Source organism: Astyanax mexicanus, chromosome 20 (genome assembly GCF_023375975.1).
Source record: "Astyanax mexicanus isolate ESR-SI-001 chromosome 20, AstMex3_surface, whole genome shotgun sequence".
Taxonomy (NCBI): Eukaryota; Metazoa; Chordata; class Actinopteri; order Characiformes; family Acestrorhamphidae; genus Astyanax; species Astyanax mexicanus.
In genome coordinates this window covers 11,819,777-11,833,735 of record NC_064427.1, presented here as the reverse complement: position 1 = coordinate 11,833,735, position 13,959 = coordinate 11,819,777, and the positions used below count along the sequence as shown (strand labels likewise).

Below are 13,959 nucleotides of genomic sequence, written 5' to 3'. Positions count from 1 at the left end.
ATTCCAATTTTACATCAAAGTACAGCCTATGCCCAATATGCCTGTGAAATTTTATGAGTTTTCAAACATCGTAACCCACCCAAAACACCACGGGAAACTTTTTATTTTGCGACTTCCTGCCAAAATGGCCGACTTCCTGTTAGGCGGAGTCAAATAAATCCAAGTGATTCTTGATCGGTATAATGAGGTCAATGAGCGTACCAAAGTTGGTGCACATTGGACAAACTTTATCCCGGCCACTAGCAACGTTTGGGGGCGCTATAGAGCTCCTGATCAACGCCCAAGCCCAGGAACTGTGAAATTTCAAATTTTTCACCGGCTTTGATGTCTGTGCCAAAATTCAAGAGTTTTCGAGTATCAGAAAGGCCTCAAAAATGGGCGCGAAGTTTAAAAATAAAAATAATAATAATAATAATAACGAGTTGTCCCCCTGTCACAGGGGGACGTAGGGCCCTCGCACAACAGCGCAAATCGTACTGGGCCAAACCGAGAAACCGGTGAAAGTAATTTTGAGGTCTTATTAAGTGTGGTAATTTTCAAGAGTTTTCTATCCTGCCAAAAATGTGAAATACCCATTTAAAATACAGGTGGCGCTATAGAGCTGTTAAAACACATATATTTGAAATTCTAATTCTAGATCAAACAACAGCCTCAGATAAGCAGGCCGGTCAAAGTTTGTGAGCTTTTCTCTCTTATAACGTCCTCAAAACTCCTAGCATTACCTATGTGTCAACCTCCAGTTTTGATGTGGCATCTCAAACATTCAACCGTCCGCCATTCCCTCCTCGTTTAAGATATCGACTATTTCTTCACAATTTATCATCAGATATGTTCAATGTTTATATTTACCAAATACCAAGAGAATTCAAAAAAATTTCTAGGAGTAGTTTGACAACATACGCAAAAAATGTATGCAAAATTCAGATATTTCAAAATGGCCGACTTCCTGTTGGGCGGAGTCAGTCCTACCAATACTGAAAACGTGTCTAATGATGTCTCTTGTGTTTTTGCCAAGTTTCATGAATTTTTAATCATCTGTGTTCTGACTGTGTCATGGTTTCACTTTGGTTTAGTGTTGCGTCTCTATTCAATCAATTGCTCGCCATTACGTCACCGTTTTAGCGATCAACTATTCCTTTGGCAATTTTCATCAACTGTGTCTGATGTTCATTCTCAGCTAATTTAGAGGTAATCTGACAAAGACTTTAGGAGCAGTTTAAATGAGTTTGTGAAAAAAAGTGTAAAAAAATTACAAAATCCAATATGGCCGACTTCCTGTTGGGCGGAGCTAATACAAACCATTGAAAATATGTGCAGAGTCATAGTATCTACGCTCCTACCAAAATTTGAGAAGATTAGACAAATTGTGAAACATCCACAGCTAATTTATTAAACGAATGAATTAGGGGGCGCTATAGAGTCCGCTAGCTACACATGAAAAAATTATCACAATATTTGTAAAGTGTTTTTAGATCTTATGGAATCTGACAATTTTCAAGAGTTTTTGAGCATTTCCGTAATGTCAAATATGCATTGAAACCTAGGTGGCGCTATAGAACCAATGAAATATGTATATATGAAATTTCAATTTTTAATCAAAGGACCACTTAAATCAAGCAGGCCTGTAAAGTTTCGAGAGTTTTCAACCTGTGTAACCTCCTCAAACACCTACCAACACCAGAATGTATTTACTTCCTATTTTAATGGGGTATCTCCAGCAATTCAACTGTCCGCCATTTCATCCCCGTTTAAGATATCGACTATTCCTTCGCAATTTATCATCACGGATGGTAGTAGTTTATTGCTGACAAATATCAAGAGTATTCAACAAATTCCCTAGGAGGAGTTTGACAAAGTATGCAAAAAATGTGTGTAAAATGCACGTTTTTCAAAATGGCCGACTTCCTGTTGGGCGGAGTCAATCATATCAACACTGAAAATGTGTGTAATGATGTCTTTTATGTTTTTGCCAAGTTTCATGAATTTCCAAGCAGCTGTATTCTGACCATGCTAATGTTTCTATTTGGTTTAGTGTTGTGTCTCCATTAAATCAATTGCCCGCCATTACGTCATCGTTTCAGCTATCGACTATTCCTTCGCAATTTAGCACCATGTATGTCTGGAGACTATCCACATACCATTTAGTTGTAATCTGACAAAGACTCTAGGAGGAGTTCGAATGAGTATGTGAAAAATGTTTAAAAAATTAACATTTTTCAAAATGGCCGACTTCCTGTTGGGCAGAGCTAATACATGCCAATGGGTATTATGTGTGGCATCGTAATATCTATGTTTCTACCAAAAATTTTGAACATTGGGGAAAATTTGAGACAGCTACCGCTAATTTATTAGCCTAAACCAAATAGGGGGCGCTGTAGAGTCATTTAGCACCACATTAGAAAAATGATTACATTTCTCGAAATCATTTAAAGGCATTATTGGGTCTGCTAATTTAGAAGAGGCTAAGAGCTTTCTATAAATGTCATATAAAATAGGTGGCGCTAGAGAGCTGATAAATTATGAATATGAAAAATTCCAATTTTACATCAAAGTACATCCTATGCCCAATAGGCCTGTGAAATTTTATGAGTTTTCGAACATCGTAACCCACCCAAAACACCACGGGAAACTTTTTATTTTGCGACTTCCTGCCAAAATGGCTGACTTCCTGTTAGGCGGAGTCAAATAAATCCAAGTGATTCTTGATCAGTATAATGAGGTCAATGAGCGTACCAAAGTTGGTGCACATTGGACAAACTTTATCCCGGCCACTGGCAACGTTTGGGGGCGCTATAGAGCTCCTGATCCACGCCCAAACCTGTGAACAATGTAATTTAAAATTTTTCACCAGCTTTGACGTCTGTGCCAAAATGCAAGAGTTTTCGAGTATCGGAAAGGCCTCAAAAATGGGCGCGAAGTTTGTAAATAAAAATAATAATAAACGGACCAAAAACAATAGGGCTTTGCACCTCCGGTGCAGGCTTCGCCTGCGCCTTCGGTGCTCGGGCCCTAATAACGAGTTGTCCCCCTGTCACAGGGGGACGTAGGGCCCTCGCACAACAGCGCAAATCGTATCGGGCCAAACCGAGAAACCGGTGAAAGTAATTTTGAGGTCTTATTAAGTGTGGTAATTTTCAAGAGTTTTCTATCCTGCCAAAAATGTGAAATACCCATGTAAAATACAGGTGGCGCTATAGAGCTGTTAAAACACATATATTTGAAATTCTAATTCTAGATCAAACAACAGCCTCAGATAAGCAGGCAGGTCAAAGTTTGTGAGCTTTTCTCTCTTATAACGTCCTCAAAACTCCTAGCATTACCTATGTGTCAACCTCCAGTTTTGATGTGGCATCTCAAACATTCAACTGTCCGCCATTCCCTCCTCGTTTAAGATATCGACTATTTCTTCACAATTTATCATCAGATATGTTCAATGTTTATATTTACCAAATACCAAGAGAATTCAACAAAATTTCTAGGAGTAGTTTGACAACATACACAAAAAATGTATGCAAAATTCAGATATTTCAAAATGGCCGACTTCCTGTTGGGCGGAGTCAGTCCTACCAATACTGAAAACGTGTCTAATGATGTCTCTTGTGTTTTTGCCAAGTTTCATGAATTTTTAATCATCTGTGTTCTGACTGTGTCATGGTTTCACTTTGGTTTAGTGTAGCGTCTCTAGTCAATCAATTGCTCGCCATTACGTCACCGTTTTAGCGATCAACTATTCCTTTGGCAATTTTCATCAACTGTGTCTGATGTTCATTCTCAGCTAATTTAGAGGTAATCTGACAAAGACTTTAGGAGCAGTTTAAATGAGTTTGTGAAAAAAGTGTAAAAAAATGACAAAATCCAATATGGCCGACTTCCTGTTGGGCGGAGCTAATACAAACCAAGTGCAAATATGTGCAGAGTCATAGTATCTACGCTCCTACCAAAATTTGAGAAGATTAGACAAATTGTGACACATCCACAGCTAATTTATTAAACGAATGAATTAGGGGGCGCTATAGAGTCCGCTAGCTACACATGAAAAAATTATCACAATATTTGTAAAGTGTTTTTAGATCTTATGGAATCTGACAATTTTCAAGAGTTTTTGAGCATTTCCGTAATGTCAAATATGCATTGAAACCTAGGTGGCGCTATAGAGCCAATGAAATATGTATATATGAAATTTCAATTTTTAATCAAAGGACCGCTTAAATCAAGCAGGCCTGTAAAGTTTCGAGAGTTTTCAACCTGTTTAACCTCCTCAAACACCTACCAACACCAGAATGTATTTACTTCCTATTTTAATGGGGTATCTCCAGCAATTCAACTGTCCGCCATTTCGTCCTCGTTTAAGATATCGACTATTCCTTCGCAATTTATCATCACGGATGGTAGTAGTTTATTGCTGACAAATATCAAGAGTATTCAACAAATTCCCTAGGAGGAGTTCGACAAAGTATGCAAAAAATGTGTGTAAAATGCACGTTTTTCAAAATGGCCGACTTCCTGTTGGGCGGAGTCAATCATATCAACACTGAAAATGTGTGTAATGATGTCTTTTATGTTTTTGCCAAGTTTCATGAATTTCCAAGCAGCTGTATTCTGACCATGCTAATGTTTCTATTTGGTTTAGTGTTGTGTCTCCATTAAATCAATTGCCCGCCATTACGTCATCGTTTCAGCTATCGACTATTCCTTCGCAATTTAGCACCATGTATGTCTGGAGATTATCCACAGACCATTTAGTTGTAATCTGACAAAGACTCTAGGAGGAGTTCGAATGAGTATGTGAAAAATGTTTAAAAATTTAACATTTTTCAAAATGGCCGACTTCCTGTTGGGCGGAGCTAATACATGCCAATGGGTATTATGTGTGGCATCGTAATATCTATGTTTCTACCAAAAATTTTGAACATTGGGGAAAATTTGAGACAGCTACCGCTAATTTATTAGCCTAAACCAAATAGGAGGCGCTGTAGAGTCATTTAGCACCACATTAGAAAAATGATTACATTTCTCGAAATCATTTAAAGGCATTATTGGGTCTGCTAATTTAGAAGAGGCTAAGAGCTTTCTATAAATGTCATATAAAATAGGTGGCGCTAGAGAGCTGATAAATTATGAATATGAAAAATTCCAATTTTACATCAAAGTACAGCCTATGCCCAATAGGCCAGTGAAATTTTATGAGTTTTCGAACATCGTAACCCACCCAAAACACCACGGGAAACTTTTTATTTTGCGACTTCCTGCCAAAATGGCCGACTTCCTGTTAGGCGGAGTCAAATAAATCCAAGTGATTCTTGATCGGTATAATGAGGTCAATGAGCGTACCAAAGTTGGTGCACATTGGACAAACTTTATCCCGGCCACTGGCAACGTTTGGGGGCGCTATAGAGCTCCTGATCCAAGCCCAAACCTGTGAACAATGTATTTTAAAATTTTTCACTGGCTTTGACGTCTGTGCCAAAATGCAAGAGTTTTCCAGTATCAGAAAGACCTCAAAAATGGGCGCGAAGTTTAAAAATAAAAATAATAATAATAATAATAATAATAATAATAATAAACATTCCAAAAACAATAGGGCTTTGCACCTCCGGTGCAGGCTTCGCCTGCGCCTTCGGTGCTCGGGCCCTAATAATAAACGGACCAAAAACAATAGGGCTTTGCACCTCCGGTGCAGGCTTCGCCTGCGCCTTCGGTGCTCGGGCCCTAATAATAATAATAAACGGACCAAAAACAATAGGGCTTTGCACCTCCGGTGCAGGCTTCGCCTGCGCCTTCGGTGCTCGGGCCCTAACGAGTTGTCCCCCTGTCACAGGGGGACGTAGGGCCCTCGCACAACAGCGCAAATCGTACTGGGCCAAACCGAGAAACCGGTGAAAGTAATTTTGAGGTCTTATTAAGTGTGGTAATTTTCAAGAGTTTTCTATCCTGCCAAAAATGTGAAATACCCATTTAAAATACAGGTGGCGCTATAGAGCTGTTAAAACACATATATTTGAAATTCTAATTCTAGATCAAACAACAGCCTCAGATAAGCAGGCCGGTCAAAGTTTGTGAGCTTTTCTCTCTTATAACGTCCTCAAAACTCCTAGCATTACCTATGTGTCAACCTCCAGTTTTGATGTGGCATCTCAAACATTCAACTGTCCGCCATTCCCTCCTCGTTTAAGATATCGACTATTTCTTCACAATTTATCATCAGATATGTTCAATGTTCATATTTACCAAATACCAAGAGAATTCAACAAAATTTCTAGGAGTAGTTTGACAACATACGCAAAAAATGTATGTAAAATTCAGATATTTCAAAATGGCCGACTTCCTGTTGGGCGGAGTCAGTCCTACCAATACTGAAAACGTGTCTAATGATGTCTCTTGTGTTTTTGCCAAGTTTCATGAATTTTTAATCATCTGTGTTCTGACTGTGTCATGGTTTCACTTTGGTTTAGTGTTGCGTCTCTAGTCAATCAATTGGTCGCCATTACGTCACCGTTTTAGCGATCAACTATTCCTTTGGCAATTTTCATCAACTGTGTCTGATGTTCATTCTCAGCAAATTTAGAGGTAATCTGACAAAGACTTTAGGAGCAGTTTAAATGAGTTTGTGAAAAAAAGTGTAAAAAAATTATAAAATCCAATATGGCCGACTTCCTGTTGGGCGGAGCTCATACAAACCAATTGCAAATATGTGCAGAGTCATAGTATCTACGCTCCTACCAAAATTTGAGAAGATTAGACAAATTGTGACACATCCACAGCTAATTTATTAAACGAATGAATTAGGGGGCGCTATAGAGTCCGCTAGCTACACATGAAAAAATTATCACAATATTTGTAAAGTGTTTTTAGATCTTATGGAATCTGACAGTTTTCAAGAGTTTTTGAGCATTTCCGTAATGTCAAATATGCATTGAAACCTAGGTGGCGCTATAGAGCCAATGAAATATGTATATATGAAATTTCAATTTTTAATCAAAGGACCGCTTAAATCAAGCAGGCCTGTAAAGTTTCGTGAGTGTTCAACCTGTTTAACCTCCTCAAACACCTACCAACACCAGAATGTATTTACTTCCTATTTTAATGGTGTATCTCAAGCAATTCAACTGTCCGCCATTTCGTCCTCGTTTAAGATATCGACTATTCCTTCGCAATTTATCATCACGGATGGTAGTAGTTTATTGCTGACAAATATCAAGAGTATTCAACAAATTCCCTAGGAGGAGTTCGACAAAGTATGCAAAAAATTTGTGTAAAATGCACGTTTTTCAAAATGGCCGACTTCCTGTTGGGCGGAGTCAATCATATCAACACTGAAAATGTGTGTAATGATGTCTTTTATGTTTTTGCCAAGTTTCATGAATTTCCAAGCAGCTGTATTCTGACCATGCTAATGTTTCTATTTGGTTTAGAGTTGTGTCTCCATTAAATCAATTGCCCGCCATTACGTCATCGTTTCAGCTATCGACTATTCCTTCGCAATTTAGCACCATGTATGTCTGGAGACTATCCACAGACCATTTAGTTGTAATCTGACAAAGACTCTAGGAGGAGTTCGAATGCGTATGTGAAAAATGTTTAAAAATTTAACATTTTTCAAAATGGCCGACTTCCTGTTGGGCGGAGCTAATACATGCCAATGGGTATTATGTGTGGCATCGTAATATCTATGTTTCTACCAAAAATTTTGAACATTGGGGAAAATTTGAGACAGCTACTGCTAATTTATTAGCCTAAACCAAATAGGGGGCGCTGTAGAGTCATTTAGCACCACATTAGAAAAATGATTACATTTCTCGAAATCATTTAAAGGCATTATTGGGTCTGCTAATTAAGAAGAGGCTAAGAGCTTTCTATAAATGTCATATAAAATAGGTGGCGCTAGAGAGCTGATAAATTATGAATATGAAAAATTCCAATTTTACATCAAAGTACAGCCTATGCCCAATAGGCCTGTGAAATTTTATGAGTTTTCGAACATCGTAACCCACCCAAAACACCACGGGAAACTTTTTATTTTGCGACTTCCTGCCAAAATGGCCGACTTCCTGTTAGGCGGAGTCAAATAAATCCAAGTGATTCTTGATCGGTATAATGAGGTCAATGAGCGTACCAAAGTTGGTGCACATTGGACAAACTTTATCCCGGCCACTGGCAACGTTTGGGGGCGCTATAGAGCTCCTGATCCACGCCCAAACCTGTGAACAATGTAATTTAAAATTTTTCACCGGCTTTGACGTCTGTGCCAAAATGCATGAGTTTTCGAGTATCGGAAAGGCCTCAAAAATGGGCGCGAAGTTTGTAAATAAAAATAATAATAAACATTCCAAAAACAATAGGGCTTTGCACCTCCGGTGCAGGCTTCGCCTGCGCCTTCGGTGCTCGGGCCCTAATAATAATAATAATAATAATAATAAACAGACCAAAAACAATAGGGCTTTGCACCTCCGGTGCAGGCTTCGCCTGCGCCTTCGGTGCTCGGGCCCTAATAATAATAAACGGACCAAAAACAATAGGGCTTTGCACCTCCGGTGCAGGCTTCGCCTGCGCCTTCGGTGCTCGGGCCCTAATAATAATAATAATAATAAACGGACCAAAAACAATAGGGCTTTGCACCTCCGGTGCAGGCTTCGCCTGCGCCTTCGGTGCTCGGGCCCTAAATATGCCTCATGAGACATCAAAGGTCTACATTTAAGAAATATTTTTTTTCTTTTGGGATGCTTAATTCTAATTTGTTAGTTAACAAATCTGTACTCATTATCTCATTATCACACTCATTATCTTTAAACCCATCTCTTACAACTCATCCATATCTTCAGGCTGTACACCTGGAATTAAGATGAGTTTTTGTTGATCGGATCCTATTTAGATTTTACTTGTCAGTAAGAAAAGCAAGATGCGTTGTGAATGATTTACAATCAGATCATTTAATTTAACATTTAATGTAAGGATTTCTGGAGCGCATTTTAGTGACAAGTGTAAACTATATATATAGATACTATGTAGATACTATGTAGATACAAAATGCATTTTATCGTTTCAGTAGTTTGGTAATGTGATTTATGTGGTTTAGACTTTGATGTGAAAGACTTTAGTACTTTTCCACAGAGATGAACTTTGGAGTAAATGGAACCACTTTTGCCTCAGCACATGTGTGATATCACACTGTGAATCAGGTTTTGGATGAAATATTAAACTAAGGTGTAGCAATGAAGCTTTACTGAATTCTTGGCTAATTTGTTGGTGTGTGTTTACGGAAATAAAGTTGATTGTAATTGCAATGTTAGCCTAGCATCTCCCTGAAACGATATGTAGAATGAACTCTTCCTGACTTCTGCAGATTCTGATCTGGAGTCAGGCTCAGGAATGGAGCTGCTGATGAACGTTGTCCCCACCACTGAAGTCGTGACTGCAGGATTTCTACTTTTATCAGAACATTTTGGATAATAAATTGATTATTTTTAGTAATAATAACAGTAGTGCTGGTATTAAAAAAGAAAAGAGTCATGGTGACAGCAATAACAATGATAACCATGATGCTGATTTACCATGTATTGGGCCATTGCCTTTAACCCATCCTTGCAGTGATTATTGCCCCCCCTGGTTAAAATGTGTTAAAAGCCTTAAAATAATGACATTTTATTGCTGAAGCATAATCTCACTCTGAAAACATTTTGATAAATCAACCTTCAACTCAAGTAAATAAAAAATCTTGACTAAGAAAAATCATTTTCCTAAAATGACCTTTTCCACAATTATTGTTACCCCTACTCATAGGCGTAGGAACCGGGGGGGATGGGTGGGACATGTCCCACACAATATTAGAAATAGGTGGATTTGTCCCCCCCAAAAATGAAATCAGTTCGCTCACATCAGCCGTAATATTAATGAGGAGACAGACCGGACCAATCGGAGGAGGAGAGTCAGTTTGCTGTTGGGGAAGCCCCGCCCCCTCGCTGTGAGATTTAGCAGCGGGATCGGGCTGCAGCAGCTTCAGCTGATTTTAAAACATCTGGATATACGGAGATTTTTCTAACAGAAAGATAACGATAGGCTAACCACATAAACTGTGATGATATGTTTCTGATAACTGGTTAAAAATACACATCTCTGAATCAAAACACACAGTTTAAACCCACTGTGATTAATAAACTGCAGCTGTGTTAGTGAGTTAGTTTAACTTAAATTAATTAGATAGGGAGTCAGGGTTAAAGAAAAAAAAATATATATATGTAATGTTCAACTTGACCTGTACCTGATCAGCTAATCACTATTTCATTTTCAAACTGTTTATTAATTTAGGATTGCAGGACTTAGTGTGAGCTATAATGAACGAAAATGAATTTAACTAACTAGTTATGTAGCTGCATGTAGTGGATAGCCAGGATTTAGTACAGTACTTTATGTTTGTAGTTTAAAGCAGTTTCTTAACCCTGATCACTGCCCTAAATCTGTGTTTTCCACCTGATCAGCTAATAAACAGTCATTTACTGAGTTTACCTGTTAAAATCCTTTAGCCCCCTATGGAGCCTAAATTAATCATGTAAATCCAGCAGTGTATTAGACACATCATACCACCACTTTATTAAATGCCTTTAAAGCAGAGGAAGCTCAAGAACATGCAGAACAGTGTTAATATGCAGTAGAATATGTAAGAACAGGGTTGAGAAATACTGCTGTAACGTGAGACCACATGTACTGACGTTTATAAAAATCTCTATGTAAGGTAAAGTTACATTCTTTTACATAAAAGGACACCATCTTAAGAAGAGCTCTCAGTAGAAAAAAAAATAAAAGCGCAGAAAATGTAAATATATGACAGAATTGACATGCCAATACATAATAATAATAATAATAATAATAATAATAACCAAATCTGTTATATTATTTTAAATATTAGGTGATAACTGATCATTTTTGTTATATTTATATAATTCAGACATTGCATGCATATTTTTTTCTAACAACAGTAACTGTAACGTGGAGTAACCTGTTTAGGTTGTAAAATCACCTTATAATAATAATTTACTTTTATTTTAAAGTAATTTCCACAAATGTTGTTCTAGGAAACTATAGGGTGGGCTTGGGTTCATATTGGCAAATGTGTCCCCCCCAATATCAAGCCCACTCCTACGCCCTTGCCCCTACTAATGTCTTGGAAATAAATGTATTTGAGCTATTTATGTCATTTATTCCTGTAGTTTATAAAGTGGATCAAAGTATCTACAAAGTAGGCTACAAGAAAATAGCCTCTCACTGGCAGATGCCCTTATCTACAGTTAGACTAATCATCAAAAAGTTTAAGACATCTGGAACAGTGACAAACAAGCCTGGAAGTGTATCTTGCCACCACACACAGTGAGGAGGATGGTAAGAAAAGATAATCATAATCGTATAAAGGTGGAGTTTGCCAAGCGGTACTGGGATTTTAAATGGGCCCATGTGCTTTGGTCAGATAAGACTAAGGACTGAATCAGAAACTGGTGGCCTCTGCCCGAAAGCTGAAGTTGGGTCATAACTGGGTCTTTCAGCAAGATAATGACCCTAAACACGTTGCCAAATATATACAAAAATGGTTCACAAGGCACAAATAAGCCACTACAGGGCGCTCCTGAGTAAATCCAAAGTGAATGGGTTCATATGGAGCACTTGAGCAAAATCATGATTTATAGGTTAAATATTTTATTTCTTAAAATGTTTTAGTATCGCTGACAAAATAAAAACTTTCAAACCCAAGTTTAAAGCCTTTAAAACTGACTGGTAGTTTAGTATTAGCTCATCAGCCAGTCAGCACGTAGTAGCAGTAATGCTAGTGTCTCTGTTGAGTCTTGCAGACAAATGTTAAAAGTAAACATAAGAATATAGCACTGGTCTATTATGCATACATAGTGCGTGTACAGGTAATATGTAACGGGCCTTTAGGTATACTGTAGACAGAGCCCGGGAGGGGGCCATGGCTAAAAAGATTTAAAAGAGCAAATTATATAGCAGTTTGTGCTTACATTTTCTTTCATTTGAGTGAAGGATTTCTTTATTTTGAGCGAACGATTTTTATGTGCACTACGACAAGAAGCTTGGAGGAAATCAGCTTCCCGCTGCAAGACGCCTCCAGTTTGTGGAATTGTGTTTATTAATTTTTCAATAACATTCAGTCAGCCTCCAAGGTAATGCACTTTTTCTTACATTATTATTACATTTATGCTACTAAATATATGCATATGTACAAGAAGCAGTGTCTGTGATTACACTGTTTATCTGTTTCTGAGCTCATGAATTTGCATTACAAGTTTGATTTGTAATGATGTGTCAGAAAATAGTATATTTAAATGGTATAATTTACATATATAAATATATACTGATATATTTGCATACATGTGTAATTTAGATTAGGCATATAAATTAGTTGTATAAACAGGATAACTGTTTTTAGTGATGATATTAATGTCATACATCTTACAATTACATTTGGTCACATCTAAAATTCAAATTATAATATAAACCGCACACTTAAATAAACTTAAAATAATATTAATATTATTTTAGACCAGCTAGTTTGATTTTATATAGTGTTCCAGATTTAAAGCAACCCTTATATGAGCCATTCTTAGTCAACTGTCACACACTGCATTATATACATTTGTATATTATCTTTATTTCCTCTTTTTTACAGTGCACAGTTGGACACAGACTTACTGCTGTATATTTATAAAATTATACTGCTTTACGTTATATTTTTGTTGCACAATTCCACATTGTATCACTTTGACTTGATACGGTTTATATAACACACATACAGTCATCCTGCATCAGTGAAATGTTTATTTCTTTTACTCACGACTGAGCTTAACTGTATTTGTATTCCTTTGGTTAATCAGCTCCGCGATGTACTGTACACGTCTTGCTGAGGGGGAGGCTGAGCTTCTTGTTGTAGTGCACATAAAAATCGTTCTCTCAGTTTAAAGAAATCGTGACCACGAATTGCAAATTGTTCACTCGATGTTCAAAAGGCCCAGACTGACTGTAGAGTTTATTAATTTATTATTTTTTATTTTGTCCTGTTTATTGCGAATACTTGTGAAAACATAATGCCATTGGCTGAAGCTAGTCACATGTCATTCTCTGACGTCATGTCCTCTAGGAAGCAGTTTAGATTTTGCTGCCTCATGGCTAGCTACCTCAGTTTTGCTCTGACTGTTCAACTCAACTGTTCAAGGTTTGTTTCAGCTAAATGCTTGTTTAGCTTCACCTCTACCCAGTTGTATTTGGCAATTAGCTTTGTTAGCTTTTTGTATCATGTTAGTTTGAAGACATTTATATAATACTTTTTGTTGTGCTATTATTTTTACTGTGTTTCATTTAGTGAAACTAGCAACAGACACTTTATATATATACTCTTACTGAGTCTTTTACTGAGGATGGCCACTAGATGCCGCCTATGTACCACCTGAGAACTGTGGTGCCATAGATATGTATAGATATACCTGTAGAATTTGCAGTTTGTACTTAATGTAGTTTCTTTATTCCGGCCTGTAATAAACCTCTTGAACAAACTATGGCTTTAGTGGTGTTCTGGCCGACTCACCGGATTGAACACAGTGTAACATGCTACCAGAGCCAACCGTAATACTTTCACAGTGGTCTCCACTACACTTGAATTGAAGAAAACGTGAGCACAAACTGCTATATCATTTGCTCAATTAATTATTTTTTTATCCACAGTACCTCCCGGGCTCCGTATTTGACTCTTTTGTTAAGATATTTAAATTATTTTGTAGTGTGCATATGGTGTTTTTATGTAATGTTTTCACTTTTATAAATGAGCCTTTCTGTGAAAAGCAGGCAAAATGAAGCACTTGCAGCAGTGTAGGAGTGGACTGATATAATGGGTCAGTTTCAGTAACCATCAAATATAAAGTTGGAGAAATCTGAGGTAGAAAAACTGATTTAGTGAAGTTTCCA

The 13,959-nt window shown here is 37.5% G+C and overlaps 1 protein-coding gene across 1 annotated transcript in view; it reads right to left on the bottom strand.

Moving 5' to 3' along the window:
• The window catches only part of LOC125784927 (negative elongation factor E-like), a 232,426-nt gene that overhangs the window by 93,394 nt on the left and 125,073 nt on the right, over nucleotides 1-13,959 (bottom strand). The window lies entirely within an intron of this gene.